This window comes from Triticum urartu, chromosome 6 (genome assembly GCF_003073215.2).
Source record: "Triticum urartu cultivar G1812 chromosome 6, Tu2.1, whole genome shotgun sequence".
In the NCBI taxonomy this organism is placed as follows: domain Eukaryota; kingdom Viridiplantae; phylum Streptophyta; class Magnoliopsida; order Poales; family Poaceae; genus Triticum; species Triticum urartu.
This window is the reverse complement of record NC_053027.1, coordinates 546,768,932-546,787,284: the sequence shown is the minus strand read 5'-3', so window position 1 is coordinate 546,787,284 and position 18,353 is coordinate 546,768,932. Positions and strand designations below refer to the sequence as shown.

Sequence of the window (18,353 nt, the reverse complement as noted above, 5' to 3'; positions counted from 1 at the left end):
TCCCGCCGAGTCTCGTCGGGAGGCTGGAGCGGGGAAGATTGGTTCAGATTCTCAGGGTTGGTTTTTTCTTTGACCTAGATGTTAAGAAGTTGGTTTTATTTGTATTTTTCAGTGGGGAGGGGGAAGAAGAGTGCCCTCTCTTCAGTATGTATAGGAGTACGGTTTTGAGTTTATGTTGTTCTTTTGCTTGTAATATGTTAGCGTGTTGTGTGAAATAAATGCTCACTCATACAAGGAAAGTGAAACTTGTTCAAACATACTCCCTCCGTTTCCATAATATAAGAGCGTGTTTTACACTAGCACTGGTGTAAAAAACACTCTTATATTGTGGGACGGAGTACTTGCTTAGGCAAACCCCAGCGGACAATGTACACTAGCAGTTTCATCGCTGGAGACTGTCAACAAAAGAGAGACAATTTAACTGAGCAAAACCAGTTGAAAGAAGATCCCCCTCCCCTCCCCTTCACCGTCGTCACCTACATCCCGCTCGACATCCTCAAGTTCATCATCCGCTACGCCCTCAGTGGCAGGGCATGGAACAACATCAACAACAAGGCAAGCACCCATCCCCATCCCTCCTCCATTACCCACCTCCATTTGTAAACTCCATTGGAGTTCATCTCATGTTTGTCCATGGAATGTCGCAGACGGCCTTCACCAACAAGAACGACTACGGCAAGCTAGAGAGGAAGGCGCAGTGGGCGACGACGCAGAGGACGCTGCACGGCCTCAACCAGGGCAGCAGCAACTCGGAAATGTTCACCGACAATAACGGCTACCGCGAGCTCTCGGAGATCGCCGAGCAGTCCGCCAAGCGGGCGGAGGTGGCCAGGCTCAGGGAACTGCTGTAACACCCCTGATGTAACTTTCCCAATTTGTACTCCAACTCTTGCCGTTTCCGGCGTTAAGTTATTTTATTTTCTCGGGTTCGGGTCTTTGTCTCCGTGTGTTGTTATCGTTGTCATGCATCTCATATTATATCATCATGTGCATTGCATTTGCATACGTGTTCGTCTCATGCATTCGAGCATTTTCCCCATTGTCCGTTTTGCATTCCGGCGCTTTGTTCTCCTCCGGTGGTCATTTCTACCTTTCTTTCATGTGTGGGGATTAAACATTTCCGGATTGGACCGAGACTTGCCAAGCGGCCTTGGTTTACTACCGGTAGACCGCCTGTCAAGTTTCGTACCATTTGGATTTTGTTTGATACTCCAACGGTTAACCGAGGGACCGAAAAGGCCTCGTGTGTGTTGCAGCACAACACCCCTCCAATTTGGCCAAAAACCCACCTAAACCTGCTCCATCATCTAGAGCGTTCGATCACGATCGCGTGGCCGAAAACCGTGCTCAATTTGGAGCTCCCTAGCTCCTCCTACCTCTATAAATAGGTCCCTCCCCGAAATTCGCGGATCTCCTCTCACCCTAACCCTAAAAATTTCTCCTCCGCCGCCGCCGGACACGTCCGGACGGACCGGACGCGTCCGCTGCGCCGCCCGCGCCAGCCAGCCGCCGCCATGTGTCCCCGCGGGACCGCTTCGCCGCCGCCGCCTCTGAGGCCCGCCGAGCCCAGCGCGGGCCCTCGGGGCCCATCGCACCGCGCCCCGCCGCCCGGCTCCATCCGCCGCCCGAGCCGCCGCCCGCCGCCGTCGCCAGCCTCGCCGGCCGCCGCGCCGCCGCACCGGACCGGCCACCGACAGCGCCGGCGAGCGCCACCGTCCCCGGCCGCTCCCTCCTCCGCCTCGCCGCTCCCTCCTCCACCTCGGCGTCCGTGCCGCCGCCGCCGTCTTCCCTCGCCGCCACGAGCTCCGGCCGGCCTCCCCCTTCCTCCGGCCACCGCGGCCCCAAACTCCGGCGAGCCCCGGCGACGAACCTCGGTTCCCGTGCAGATCTCAGATCCGGAGTGATTTGGGTTGACTTTTGCCCGAAACCCTAATCCATGTGCCCATCTTCATCATGCTATATCTCCGCATCCGTAGCTCCGTTTTTTGGCATATAGCATATCAAAATGTTCATCTCAGAGAGTACATCATTTCATTCCATTGCATCATTTTCATTTGAGTTCATCTTGATGCCCGAAATGCTGTTAGAAGAGGGCTACTTGAGATAATTGTCAGATCTGCTACTCCATTTGCTTATTTGTCATTTTTGCCATGATTATTGTGTGCATGTTATGCCCGTGAGCTCTACATATGTTTTGTTAAGGGTTTTGCCATCTTTCCAGAGGTGCAACCCATGTATTTTTGTGATGTGTGTGTGGTGACTAGCACGAGCTTGCCAAGTGAGGCACTTGGTAATTCTGATTTCAGGGACTTAGCATTCCACTAAGTCCTTGGGCTGTTTATTTCATATGGCCATATGTTCATGTTGTTTTCCTAGAGATCCGTGCCTCTTTTGAGGATGATCAGAAAGGATGTTTTGTTAATCTTGTAGTGCTCTATCCATCTATGTCTTTGTTTGCAATTATGGAGCACCCTAGCTTGAGTCAATCGAGCTCTACTTTTGCTACTTTGTAAATCTGGGCAGATTGTCAACTTGTTTGCAATTTTGCCGATGATGTTGTAGTTGATCCGTGCATGCTATGCTATTGTTCTTGCCATGTCTAGCTTGTATTTTGTGTGTTCTTGATAGATGTATGCTTAGCTTTTCATGACTTGCACCGTAGTGAGTGCATCGAGCTCGTGAACATGCCTACTTGAGATATGTTTCAGCCTATGCCAGTTTTCACCAAGTCTGAAAACTGATTATGTTTTTGCCATGTTCACATGCTTGCAATTGTATTTTCTGATCCCTTTTGACTCAAGGTCACTAAGGGACTTTTGTTAAGCTTTTTGAGTAGCTCCATGCCATGCTTTACTTTGCCATGTTCAGGTCCTGTAGCATGTAGTTTTGTTGCTCCGAAGTGTGCTACCTGATCTGAAATTCCAGACAAGTGTTAATTTCACTAAGTCTGAAATCTGTTTGCCATATGCATTTTTGCCATGCTTGTTTGAACCTGTTAATGGATGATTTGGCCGTAGCTCAGTGCTAGACTTTTGTTAAGCATCTTGCATGCATCCCTCCCATGTATTTTGTTGCCATGTTTGAGTGTTGTAGCCTGTTCATCTCATTGCATTTAGATGGCTACTTGCTGTAAATCGCAGACCGGTGTCATATTTGAATCGCTTGCCATTTCCAAACCGTAACTCCGATTCCGTCGTTCTTTATATCGTTTTCAAGCAATTTCATCTCATCTTTTCAGTGGCACACTTGGATTCCCAAGTTGAGGCCAGGTTCATTGCATCCCTTGTCAATTCTTGCATATGCATCCCGCATCGCATCCCGCATAGCATACCATCCTTGCATCATATTGGTTGATCCTTGCACGTGGTTGATTGTATCCTTGTTGCTTGTTTGTCTTGTTTGGGTAGAGCCGGGAGATGAGTTCACTAACGAGAAGCCCGTTGAGTTTGCTTTCGAGGATCCAGTCAACTCTGACAACTTTGCAAGCAAGATGATCATACCCTCGAAATCACTACTATCTTTGCTATGCTAGTTTGCTCGCTCTTTTGCTATGCCAATGCTACGATGCCTACCTTTTGCTTTCAAGCCTCCCAAATTGCCATGTCAAACCTCTAACCCACCATGTCCTAGCAAACCGTTGATTGGCTATGTTACCGCTTTGCTCAGCCCCTCTTATAGCGTTGCTAGTTGCAGGTGAAGATTGGAAGCCGTTCCTTGTTGGAACATTTATTTACTTGTTGGGATATCATTATATTATCTTGTTATCTTAATGCATCTATATACTTGGTAAAGGGTGGAAGGCTCGGCCTCTCGCCTAGTGTTTTGTTCCACTCTTGCCGCCCTAGTTTCCGTCATATCGGTGTTATGTTCCCGGATTTTGCGTTCCTTACGCGGTTGGGTTATAATGGGAACCCCTTGATAGTTCGCCTTGATTAAAGCTTTTCCAGCAATACCCAACCTTGGTTTTACCTTTTGTCACCTAGCCTCTTTTTCCCTTGGGTTTCCGGAGCCCGAGGATCATCTTATTTTAACCCCCCCGGGCCAGTGCTCCTCTGAGTGTTGGTCCACCTGTCAGCTGCCGGTGGCCACCAGGGGGAACTCTGGGCTGGCCTACCCATACCTAGGACAATCTGAGCGTGCCCTGAGAAAGAGATATGTGCAGCTCCTATCGGGATTTGTCGGCACATTCAGGCGGTGTTGCTGGATTAGTTTTGACCTGTCGAAGTGTCTTGAAGAACCGAGATACCGAGTCTGATCGGAACGTCTCGGGAGGAGGTCTATTCCTTCGTTGACCGTGAGAGCTTGTCATGGGCTAAGTTGGGACTCCCCTGTAGGGATTTGAACTTTCGAAAGCCGTGCCCGCGGTTATGGGCAGATGGGAATTTGTTAATGTCTGGTTGTAGATAACTTGAACCTTAACTTAATTAAAATGAATCAACCGAGTGTGTTACCGTGATGGCCTCTTCTCGGCGGAGTCCGGGAAGTGGACACGGTGTTGGAGTAATGTTTGCGCAGGTTGCTCTCTAGATTCTCGCTCGCGCTTTGCCTCCTCTTCTCGCTCTCTTTTGCGAATAAGTTAGCCACCACATATGCTAGTCGCTTGCTGCAGCTCCACATATATATTTACCTTGCCTTACCTATAAGCTTAAAGAGTCTTGATCGTGAGGGTGCGAGATTGCTGAGTCCCTATGGCTCACAGATTACTATTACACCAGATGCAGGGCCTGATGATTCCGCTCCAGGTGACGCGCTCGAGCTCAAGTGGGAGTTCGACGAGCACTCTCAACGTTATTATGTTTCCTTTCCTGATGATCAGTAGTGGTGCCCAGTTGGGGGTGATCGGGACCGTATCGCATGTTGGGTTATCTTTTATTTTGGCGCCGTAGTCGGGCCATGAGTGTTTGGATGATGTAATGTTATTTATGTACCTTGATTGACATGGCGAGTGTAAGCCAACTATGTTATCTCCCCTTTATTATTATATTACATGGGATGTGTAAAGATTACCCTACTTGCGACATATGCCTTCAATGCGATTATGTCTCTAAGTCGTGCCTCGACACATGGGAGTTATAGTCGCAGAGGGTGTTACAACTGCACACGCTCAAGGGCCACGTCGAGTCGGTCGTCAAGCTCAAGGGGCTCGACATCGAGACAATAAACTAGAGCTACACGGTATGATCGTCGACGAACCTCCTCCTCGTCGTTGGCGATAGGCAGGGCAGCGATATCTACACCTCTAAGTTCTTTTGTCCCCCTCTGCCTCCCGTCGAGTCTCGCCGGGAGGCTGGAGCGGGGAAGATTGGTTCAGATTCTCAGGGTTGGTTTTTTTCTTTGACCTAGATGTTAAGAAGTTGGTTTCATTTGTATTTTTCAGTGGGGAAGGGGAAGAAGAGTGCCCTCTCTTTAGTATGTATAGGAGTATGGTTTCGAGTTTATGCTAGACCTTGTTGGTTCTTTTGCTTGTAATATGTTAGCGTGTTGTGTGGAATAAATACTCACTCGTACAAGGAAAGTGAAAACTTGTTCAAACATACTCCATCCATCTCATAATATAAGAGTGTTTTTTACACTAGTATGTTTTCGACACTACATTAGTGTCAAAAACACTCTTATATTATGGGACGGAGGGAGTACTTGCCTAGGCAAACCCCAGCAGACAATGTATATGTATAGGAGTACGGTTTTGAGTTTATGCCAGACCTTGTTGGCTCTTTTGCTTGTAATATGTTAGTGTGTTATGTGGAATAAATACTCACTCGTACAAAGAAAGTGAAAACTTGTTCAAACATACTCCATCCGTCTCATAATATAAGAGTGTTTTTTACACTAATGTGTTTTCGACACTACATTAGTGTCAAAAACACTCTTATATTATGGGACGGAGGGAGTACTTGCCTAGGTAAACCCTAGCAGACAATGTATCTCTACTCCTAATGGAGCAGTTGGTAGCCTGGTACTCCGGTTTTATTTCCTCCCTGTTGGGGAACGTTGCAGAAAACAAAAAATTTCCTACGGTTTCACCAAGATCCATCTAGGAGTTCATCTAGCAACGAGTGATTAGATGCATCTACGTACCTTGTAGATTGCGAGCGGAAGCGTTCAAAGAACGGGGATGAGGTAGTCGTACACAACGTGATCCAAATCACCGGAGATCTTAGCACCGAACGGACGGCACCTCCGCGTTCAACACACGTACGGAACAGCCACGTCTCCTTCTTCTTGATCCAGCAAGGGGGAAGGAGAGGTTGAGGGAGATGGCACCAGCAGCAGCACGACGGCGTGGTGATGATGGAGCTGCAGTACTCCGTCAGGGCTTCGCCAAGCGCTATGGAGGAGGAGGAGGTGTTGGAGAGGGAGAAGGAGGCAACCAAAGGCGTGAGAGAAAAGCCCTCCTTCCCTCACTATATATAAGAGGGCCAAGGGGGGGCACCGGCCCTAGGAGATCCAATCTCCTAGGGGGGGGCGGCGGCCAAGGGGGGTTTCCCTCCCCCCCCCCCAAGGCACCTAGGAGGTGCCTTCCCCTCCTAGGACTCTTTCCCCTTGTAACCCTAGGCGCATGGGCCTCTTGGGGCTGGTGCCCTTGGCCCATGCAGGCCAAGGCGCACCCCCTACATCCCATGTGGCCCCCCGGGACAGGTGGCCCCACCCGGTGGACCCCCGGGACCCTTCCGGTGGTCCGAAACTTGTCCCGATGGCCGAAACAGGACTTCCCATATATAAATCTTTACCTCTGGACCATTCCGGAACTCCTCGTGACGTCCGGGATCTCATCCGGGACTCCGAACAACATTCGGGTTACTGCATATACATATCCCTACAACCCTAGCGTCACTGAACCTTAAGTGTGTAGACCCTACGGGTTCGGGAGACATGCAGACATGACCGAGACGACTCTCCGGTCAATAACCAACAGCGGGATCTGGATACCCATGTTGGCTCCCACATACTCCACGATGATCTCATCGGATGAACCACGATGTCGAGGATTCATGCAACCCCGTATGCAATTCCCTTTGTCAATCGGTATGTTACTTGCCCGAGATTCGATCGTCGGTATCCCAATACCTCGTTCAATCTCGTTACCGGCAAGTCACTTTACTCGTACCGTAATGCATGATCCCGTGACCAGACACTTGGTCACTTTGAGCTCATTATGATGATGCATTACCGAGTGGGCCCAGTGATACCTCTCCGTCATACGGAGTGACAAATCCCAGTCTCGATCTGTGTCAACCCAACAGACACTTTCGGAGATACCTGTAGTGCACCTTTATAGTCACCCAGTTACGTTGTGATGTTTGGTACACCCAAAGCACTCCTACGGTATCCGGGAGTTACACGATCTCATGGTCAAAGGAAAAGATACTTGACATTGGAAAAGCTCTAGCAAACGAACTACACGATCTCACGCTATGCTTAGGATTGGGTCTTGTCCATCACATCATTCTCCTAATGATGTGATCCCGTTATCAATGACATCCAATGTCCATAGCCAGGAAACCATGACTATCTATTGATCAACGAGCTAGTCAACTAGAGGATTACTAGGGACATGTTGGTGTCTGTTATTCACACATGTATTACGATTTCCGGATAATACAGTTATAGCATGAATAAAGACAATTATCATGAACAAAGAAATATAATAATAATGCTTTTATTATTGCCTCTAGGGCATATTTCCAACAGTCTCCCACTAGCACTAGAGTCAATAATCTAGTTACATTGTGATGAATCGAACACCCATGGAATTCTGGTGTTGATCATGTTTTGCCATAGGGAGAGGTTTAGTCAACGGATCTGCTACATTCAGGTCCGTATGTACTTTACAAATCTCTATGTCTCCATCTTGAACATTTTCACGAATGGAGTTGAAGCGACGCTTGATGTGCCTTGTCTTCTTGTGAAACCTGGGCTCCTTGGCAAGTGCAATAGCTCCAGTGTTGTCACAAAAGAGTTTGATTGGCCCCGACGCATTGGGTATGACTCCTAGGTCGGTGATGAACTCCTTCACCCATATTGCTTCATGTGCTGCCTCCGAGGCTGCCATGTACTCCGCTTCACATGTAGATCCCGCCACGACGCTCTGCTTGCAACTGCACCAGCTAGCTGCCCCACCATTCAAAATATACACGTATCCGGTCTGTGACTTAGGGTCATCCAGATCTGTGTCGAAGCTAGCGTCGACGTAACCCTTTACGACGAGCTCTTCGTCACCTCCATAAACGAGAAACATTTCCTTAGTCCTTTTCAGGTACTTCAGGATATTCTTGACCGCTGTCCAGTGTTCCTTGCCAGGATTACTTTGGTACCTTCTTACCAAACTTACGGCAAGGTTTACATCAGGTCTGGTACACAGCATGGCATACATAATAGAACCTATGGCTGAGGCATAGGGGATGACGCTCATCTCTTCTATATCTTCTGACGTGGTCGGACATTGAGCTGAGCTCAATCTCACACCTTGCAAAACAGGCAAGAACCCTTTCTTGGACTGATCCATTTTGAACTTCTTCAAAATCTTATCAAGGTATGTGCTTTGTGAAAGACCTATGAGGCGTCTCGATCTATCCCTATAGATCTTGATGCCTAATATATAAGCAGCTTCTCCAAGGTCCTTCATTGAAAAACTCTTATTCAAGTAGGCCTTGATGCTGTCCAAGAGTTCTATATCATTTCCCATCAAAAGTATGTCATCTACATATAATATGAGAAATGCTATAGAGCTCCCACTCACTTTTTTGTAAACACAGGCTTCTCCATAAGTCTGTGTAAACCCAAACGCTTTGATCATCTCATCAAAACGAATGTTCCAACTCCGAGATGCTTGCACCAGCCCATAAATCGAGCGTTGGAGCTTGCACACCTTGTCAGCATTCTTAGGATCGACAAAACCTTCCGGCTGCATCATATACAATTCTTCCTTAAGGAAACCATTAAGGAATGCCGTTTTGACGTCCATTTGCCAAATTTCATAATCATAAAATGCGGCAATTGCTAACATGATTCGGACGGACTTCAGCTTCGCTACCGGTGAGAAAGTCTCATCGTAGTCAACCCCTTGAACTTGTCGATAACCCTTAGCGACAAGCCGAGCTTTATAAATGGTCACATTACCATCCGCGTCTGTCTTCTTCTTAAAGATCCATTTATTTTCTATGGCTCGCCGTTCAACGGGCAAGTCAGTCAAAGTCCATACTTCGTTTTCATACATGGATCCTATCTCGGATTTCATGGCTTCTAGCCATTTGTCGGAATCCGGGCCCGCCATCGCTTCTTCATAGTTCGAAGGTTCACCGTTGTCTAACAACATGATTTCCAAGACAGGGTTGCCGTACCACTCTGGTGCGGAACGTGTCCTTGTGGACCTTCGAATTTCAGTAGGAGCTTGATCAGAAGTATCTTGATCATCATCATTAACTTCCTCTCTAGTCGGTGCAGGCACCTCAGGAACATTTTCTTGAGTTGCGCAATTTTCCGGTTCAAGAGGTAATACTTCATCAAGCTCTACTTTCCTCCCACTTACTTCTTTCGAGAGAAACTCTTCCTCTAGAAAGGACCCATTCTTGGCAACAAAGATCTTGCCTTCGGATCTGAGGTAGAAGATATACCCAATAGTTTCTTTAGGGTATCCTATGAAGACGCATTTTTCCGATTTAGGTTCGAGCTTTTCAGGTTGAAGTTTCCTGACACACATCCCCAAACTTTTAGAAACGACAACTTAGGTTTATTACCAAACCATAATTCAAACGGTGTCGTCTCAACGGATTTCGACGGAGCCCTATTTAAAGTGAATGCGGCAGTCTCTAAAGCATAGCCCCAAAAAGATAGTGGTAAATCGGCAAGAGACATCATAGATCGCACCATATCTAATAGAGTGCGATTACGACGTTCGGACACACCGTTACACTGAGGTGTTCCAGGCGGCGTGAGTTGTGAAACGATTCCACATTTCCTTAAGTGTGTGCCAAATTCGTGACTCAAGTATTCTCCTCCACGATCTGATCGTAGAAACTTGATTTTCCTGTCACGTTGATTCTCAACCTCACTCTGAAATTCCTTGAACTTTTCAAAGGTTTCAGACTTGTGTTTCAGTAAGTAGACATACCCATATCTACTCAAGTCATCAGTGAGGGTGAGAACATAACGATAGCCACCGCGAGCCTCAACACTCATTGGACCGCACACATCAGTATGTATGATTTCCAATAAGTTGGTTGCTCGCTCCATTGTTCTTGAGAACGGAGTCTTGGTCATTTTACCCATGAGGCATGGTTCGCATGTGTCAAATGATTCGTAATCAAGAGACTCTAAAAGTCCATCAGCATGGAGCTTCTTCATGCGTTTGACACCTATGTGACCAAGGCGGCAGTGCCACAAGTATGTGGGACTATCATTATCAATCTTACATCTTTTGGTACTTACACTATGAATATGTGTAGCATTACGCTCGAGATTCATAAAGAATAAACCATTCACCATCGGAGCATGACCATAAAACATATCTCTCATATAAATAGAACAACCATTATTCTCGGATTTAAATGAGTAGCCATCTCGAATTAAACGAGATCCTGATACAATGTTCATGCTCAAACTTGGCACTAAATAACAATTATTGAGGTTCAAAACTAATCCCGTAGGTAAATGTAGAGGTAGCGTGCCGACGGCGATCACATCGACCTTGGAACCATTCCCGACGCGCATCGTCACCTCGTCCTTCGCCAGTCTCCGTTTATTCCGCAGCTCCTGCTGTGAGTTACAAATATGAGCAACGACACCGGTATCAAATACCCAGGAGTCACTACGAGTACTGGTAAGGTACACATCAATTACATGTATATCAAATATACCTTTGGTGTTGCCGGCCTTCTTGTCCGCTAAGTATTTGGGGCAATTCCGCTTCCAATGACCACTTCCCTTGCAATAAAAGCACCCAGTCTCGGGATTGGGTCCATTCTTTGGCTTCTTCCCGGCAGCTTGCTTGCTGGGCGCGGCAACTACCTTGCCGTCCTTCTTGAAGTTCTTTTTACCCTTGCCCTTCTTGAACTTAGTGGTTTTATTGACCATCAACACTTGATGTTCCTTCTTGACTTCTACCTCTGCTGATTTCAGCATAGCAAATACTTCAGGAATGGTCTTTTCCATCCCCTGCATATTGAAGTTCATCACAAAGCTCTTGTAGCTTGGTGGAAGCGACTGGAGGATTCTGTCAATGACCGCATCATCCGGGAGATTAACTCCCAGCTGAGTCAAGCGGTTATGTAACCCAGACATAGTGAGTATGTGCTCACTGACAGAACTATTTTCCTCCATCTTACAGCTGAAGAATTTGTCGGAGACTTCATATCTCTCGACCCGGGCATGAGCTTGGAAAACCATTTTCAGCTCTTCGAACATCTCATATGCTCCATGTCTCTCAAAACGCTTTTGGAGCCCCGGCTCTAGGCTGTAAAGCATGCCGCACTGAACGAGGGAGTAGTCATCGGTACGTGCCTGCCAAGCGTTCATAACGTCTTGTTCTGCAGGGAGAACAGGTGCGTCACCCAGCGGTGCTTGTAGGACATAATCTTTCTTGGCCGCTATGAGGATGATCCTCAGGTTCCGGACCCAGTCCGTATAGTTGCTGCCATCGTCTTTCAGCTTGGTTTTCTCTAGGAACGCGTTGAAGTTGAGGACTACGTTGGCCATTTGATCTACAAGACATATCGTAAAGATTTTAGACTAAGTTCATGATAATTAAGTTCATCTAATCAAATTATTCAATGAACTCCCACTTAGATAGACATCCCTCTTCTAGTCATCTAAGTATAACATGATCTGAGTTAACTAGGCCGTGTCCGATCATCACGTGAGACGGACTAGTCAACGTCGGTGAACATCTTCATGTTGATCGTATCTTCTATACGACTCATGCTCGACCTTTCGGTCTTCTGTGTTCCGAGGCCATGTCTATGCACATGCTAGGCTCGTCAAGTTAACCCTAAGTGTTTTGCATGTGTAAAACTGTCTTACACCCGTTGTATGTGAACGTAAGGATCTATCACACCCGATCATCACGTGGTGCTTCGAAACGACGAACTTTAGCAACGGTGCACAGTTAGGGGAGAACACTTCTTGAAATTGTTGTGAGGGATCATCTTATTTACTACCGTCGTTCTAAGCAAACAAGATGAAAAACATGATAAACATCACATGCAATCAAATAATAATAGTGACATGATATGGCCAATATCACACAGCTCCTTTGATCTCCATCTTGGGGCTCCATGATCATCTTGTCACCGGCATGACACCATGATCTCCATCATCATGATCTCCATCATTGTGTCTCCATGAAGTTGCTCGCCAACTATTACTTCTACTACTATGGCTAACGCGTTTAGCAATAAAGTAAAGTAACTTACATGGCGTTTCTCAATGACACGCAGGTCATACAAAAAATATAGACAACTCCTATGGCTCCTGCCGGTTGTCATACTCATCGACATGCAAGTCGTGATTCCTACTACAATAGTATGAACATCTCATACATCACATATAGATCATTCATCACAACTTTGGCCATATCATATCACAAAGCACTTGCTGCAAAAACAAGTTAGACGTCCTCTAATTGTTGTTTGCAAGTTTTACGTGGCTGAAGTAGGGTTCTAGCAAGAACGTTTTCTTACCTACGTGAAAGCCACAACGTGATTTGTCAACTTCTATTTAACCTTCATAAGGACCCTTTTCATCGAATCCGCTCCAACTAAAGTAGGAGAGACAGACACCCGCCAGCCACCTTATGCAACTTGTGCATGTTAGTCGGTGGAACCGGTCTCACGTAAGCGTACGTGTAAGGTTGGTCCGGACCGCTTCATCCCACAATACCGTTGAAGCAAGATAAGACTAGTAGCGGCAAGAAAGTTGACAACATCAACGCCCACAACAAATTGTGTTCTACTCCTGCAAGAGAACTACGCATAGACCTAGCTCATGATGCCATTGTTGGGGAACGTTGCAGAAAACAAAAATTTTCCTACGGTTTCACCAAGATCCATCTAGGAGTTCATCTAGCAACGAGTGATTAGATGCATCTACGTACCTTGTAGATTGTGAGCGGAAGCGTTCAAAGAACGGGGATGAGGTAGTCGTACACGACGTGATCCAAATCACCGGAGATCTTAGCACCGAACGGACGGCACCTCCGCGTTCAACACACGTACGGAACAGCCACGTCTCCTTCTTCTTGATCCAGCAAGGGGGAAGGAGAGGTTGAGGGAGATGGCACCAGCAGCAGCACGACGGCGTGGTGATGATGAAGCTACAGTACTTCGTCAGGGCTTCGCCAAGCGCTATGGAGGAGGAGGAGGTGTTGGAGAGGGAGAAGGAGGCAACCAAAGGCGTGAGAGAAAAGCCCTCCTTCCCTCACTATATATAGGAGGGCCAGGGGGGCGCCGGCCCTAGGAGATCCAATCTCCTAGGGTGGGGCGGCGGCCAAGGGGGGTTTCCCTCCCCCCAAGGCACCTAGGAGGTGCCTTCCCCTCCTAGGACTCTTTCCCCTTGTAACCCTAGGCGCATGGGCCTCTTGGGGCTGGTGCCCTTGGCCCATGCAGGCCAAGGCGCACCCCCTACAGCCCATGTGGCCCCCCGGGACAGGTGGCCCCACCCGGTGGACCCCCGGGACCCTTCCGGTGGTCCCGGTACAATACCGGTTACCCCGAAACTCGTCCCGATGGCCGAAACAGGACTTCCCATATATAAATCTTTACCTCTGGACCATTCCGGAACTCCTCGTGACGTCCGGGATCTCATCCGGGACTCCGAACAACATTCGGGTTACTGCATATACATATCCCTACAACCCTAGCATCACCGAACCTTAAGTGTGTAGACCCTACGGGTTCGGGAGACATGTAGACATGACCGAGATCGCTCTCCAGTCAATAACCAACAGCGGGATCTGGATACCCATGTTGGCTCCCACATGCTCCACGATGATCTCATCGGATGAACCACGATGTCGAGTATTCAAGCAACCCCGTATGCAATTCCCTTTGTCAATCGGTATGTTACTTGCCCGAGATTCGATCGTCGGTATCCCAATACCTCGTTCAATCTCGTTACCGGCAAGTCACTTTACTCGTACCGTAATGCATGATCCCGTGACCAGACACTTGGTCACTTTGAGCTCATTATGATGATGCATTACCGAGTGGGCCCAGTGATACCTCTCCGTCATACGAAGTGACAAATCCCAGTCTCGATCTGTGTCAACCCAACAGACACTTTCGGAGATACCTGTAGTGCACCTTTATAGTCACCCAGTTGCGTTGTGACGTTTGGTACACCCAAAGCACTCCTACGGTATCCGGGAGTTACACGATCTCATGGTCAAAGGAAAAGATACTTGACATTGGAAAAGCTCTAGCAAACGAACTACACGATCTCACGCTATGCTTAGGATTGGGTCTTGTCCATCACATCATTCTCCTAATGATGTGATCCCGTTATCAATGACATCCAATGTCCATAGCCAGGAAACCATGACTATCTATTGATCAACGAGCTAGTCAACTAGAGGCTTACTAGGGACATGTTGGTGTCTGTTATTCACACATGTATTACGATTTCCGGATAATACAATTATAGCATGAATAAAGACAATTATCATGAACAAAGAAATATAATAATAATGCTTTTATTATTGCCTCTAGGGCATATTTCCAACACTCCCACCTCCCACCATCCCCTCCCACGGGTTTTCTTATCCATTGGTTTATTTTTTTTACTTCACTATTTTTTTAAAAAATTAGCAGTTTCCAAACATACAAAAGATCACATATCTAACTTTCCTAACCTGTTCAAATTAACCGATCTCTTTCATTAACGTAATTTGCTTTTGGAAAAAAATAATGGATTTTCAGGAAACAAATAAAGAATTTTAAGAAAATTAAGAAGTAAACCATGACAAACAAATCTTATTGTGGAAGTGGTACTTTTTCTCTCACTCATAATGTCTCAGTACGTACGTTGTTTAGTTCGTTCGTTTACTTCTTCCCGTCGATCGAACGAGGTCTCCACCCCACCACCGATTTTTTTTCAATGCTACCAAACCTGTCATGGTTTTTGCAATCCGTTGGTTCTACCCAAATAAACCAACCCCTCCCCGTTCACTCTTTTCTTTCTAATCAACACCTTCCTAACATATAACACAGATCAAAAATATAACTTTCCTAACGTCCCACCCTTAAAAAAAGAATCTTTCCTAACGTCCCAAGTCAATCGATCCTCGCCCCCTGTCCTGCAGATGTGATCATCATCACTACTTCCTCCCAACGAAACCTAGCACCGCCTCGCAGCCACGGCGACGTTCTCTCCATCAGCCCTCTTTTCCTCCTTTGCTAGGTGTCGCTGCCACCCTGTTCGTGTGGCTGCCTGCTTTGCTTGAGCCCTCGTTTCCTCCTTTGCACGAATCCTCCTCCCCTAAATAGGGTTTGCTCCACGGAGCTCTCCTTCTCCCCAGATCGGTGTCGGCGGCTCACATGGCCCTCATTACACAACCAATCCATCTCCTGCACCATACCCGTGTCGCCGGCCACGGCGCCACAAACGTCCGATGTGGGCAGTGGATATTGTGAGTATTGGCCAATGTTTCAAATAGCGGGCTATGGCATATAGCGGCAACCCTTAAAAACAGCTATAGCGGAGCTATAGCGGGGCTATAGCCGGCTATTTAAAACTATGGTCTTGGCGGACCGGAGGGTGGAGGATCTCCCGGCACAAGGGGAAGGCAAGTACTCGTTGCCTCGTCGGATGGCCCTGCTCGAGCCCAAGCGGCCGTCCCCACACATCCTTCCTTTCCGTCAGCACTCACCCTTCCTGGCCCCGACATCAATCGGGCCCTCCTCACCGGCCGTCGTGGTGCTGGTGACACAGCGGTCCAGATTTCAAGCCGTACGTGGTGAGCGGGGGCGTCGAGGAACCAGGGCGGTGGTGGCCGGCTGTTCGAGAGGTAATGGAGAGAGGCCCGACGGCATCAGGATTGCGTGACTGGCGTGGCCGCTTCTCCCTACTGCCGACGGCGCGAGCAGAAGGCCCCGCCAGCATCCACCTCTGTACGAGTTCATATAGAACCGCGCCTTCGGGGAGGAGCAGGTACCCACTACGCAACTATTTTTCCCTGGCCCTTTTTCTCGTACATGATTTTTATTTACTTTTGAGTGCAGATCTGATTTTCATTTTTTTGCCTTGTATCCCCTTCCTCTTTGAATGGATGGGTCTCTCATCCTGTTGTAGGGGTAGATCCAAATTTTCTGTGGCAACACCGTGTTGATGAGGTTTTGTGATTCTATTGTTAATCTCTTTTGCCGTAGTTATTTGACACATTATACATATGGGAATTTATAAATTGTAGTCCTTTTTCAGTGTCCATGTTTTGTGTGTTTGTAGAACTACATTTTTCAAGGTGATTAGGTTGATATCTTTTGTTCCACCTCTGTATTTTTATGTATCAATTACCGCATGCTCCCCTTTTGTACTCATATTTTTGTCCTAAAAGAAAGGCGCCTGAGAGGTTATATGCACTGCTAATTAGTTTGATGCCATCTCAGTGGTCAAACTTTGACAACTGCCACACATAATTAAAGGAAGTTCAATTGAATGTAAATGACTTTGATGAAGTCATTATGAGGTATTCTTCAATGGTAACAGTTCTATTGAGTGTTATGGATTAAACAGTAGCTTGATATTTGATTTATGTATGAGACAATTTGACCAACCTGGAAAATAGGATGGAGTGTGGTACTTAATTGTGAAAGATACGGTTTAGAGAACACTAACTAATAAAATGCTTTCTTTACTTCCCTATTCATTTTTATGTGTTATTAGAGTACACTAATTATAAGTGTTCTCTGCCCATTGTGTGGTATTGATAGATGAAGTGAGATTGGATCAATGGTGCGGCCCGCGGTGGTGGTGGTGACTGGGGACAGCGGCGACGCGTGGATGTTCTGTCACTGGGGACCAGATTCGTTCTCATGACCGTGTACTCGACTACTTGTTGCTAATCTATGCCTAAATTAATTTTAAGTTTGCTTCGTGATGGAACACGTTGCAGTCAACTATCTGTACTCATACTATGTTCTTTCCCCTTAGGAACTTCTAAGGCTCATCTGTTATTTTGGTATCAGGAACTATGGTGTCCCACTGCACTTGATTCTCGAGTTGTTTGAGACCTTCTACAACTTCAGAATTCACATTTCAGATTATGTCTGCGAGTTGTTTGAGACCTTCTGCGACCCTAAATCATAGTCCCAACCTTCTGCAAATTCTAAGGCTGATCTGTTATTTTGGTATCAGGAACTATGGTCCCATAATGTGCCTTGAACACACTTCCAAGCTCCCAACCATCATCAATTGTAGTCTCAAATCAGATTAATAGTTATGCAAATTTATCCAAGAATGTGCAACATAAGCATGCTGTTTGTATTGGTTGATCGTTGAATTCTCAAATTATTTCTTGCGAAAGTAAACAACTTTGTACTAAATCACTTACTTTTGGAATGGTGGGAGTAGTTTTTTTTGTAAGGATCATACTACTTGTCAATCTCTGGGATCTATAATAATATTTATCCTTAATCTGTTTTTTGTGCAGATAGAGGAGGATAAAGAAATGGTATCCAGATTGTGTAGATACTAACATTGTATTAAGAGTTCGTGCTAGCTATTTCTATTTGGAAGCAATTCCTTCTATTTTGAAGCTGTAGAAACAAATGGTCTCATACTCAAGTTGGGAATCACTGTAGACTAAAACATTATGTATACTTGTGCTCGGTACCCAGACTATTATAATTTATTGTTTTCGTGCCTTCCAGGTGATGTGCCCAACATGATTCTACATGAGTATGGCAATGGGAAATGAGCATGATTGTACCTATAAATATATATTTTTCATCAAGTTATAATTTTTTGGTTAAGATAAAGGACACAGTGGTGTATCAGTTAAATGCCCAACAACAAACATCGTATTTTCTTTCATGGTAATGCACCATTCAACTGTATCCTTCTTTGCCAGGGAGCGTCATGGGTGATGCATGCCTCCTCCCTCTTGATGACGGTGGTGAATCAACACAAACACGTGGGGAGGGGATCAAGGTGGAAAGTGGGGCGGTTGGCAGGGGATTCCTCATTGGCCATCCGTGGGGAAGTATAATGTGAAGGAGAGAGGACACCATGACGAAGGTGATGTGGGCATCGTCTGGTTTTAAAGGAGAGAGCTCCAGCGAGAGATGTCCTGCTACGGCGTGGAACTGAGCGGGAAGGGGACAGTCCAAAAAAAAGGAAGGTCGAGAAAGTTGAATTCGGGA

General features: G+C 46.7%; 1 pseudogene; it reads left to right on the top strand.

Annotated features, from left to right (window-relative positions):
• The first annotated feature begins 366 nt into the window (after positions 1-366).
• Positions 367-5,181, top strand: LOC125516977 (annotated as a pseudogene).
• The last annotated feature ends 13,172 nt before the right edge of the window (positions 5,182-18,353 follow it).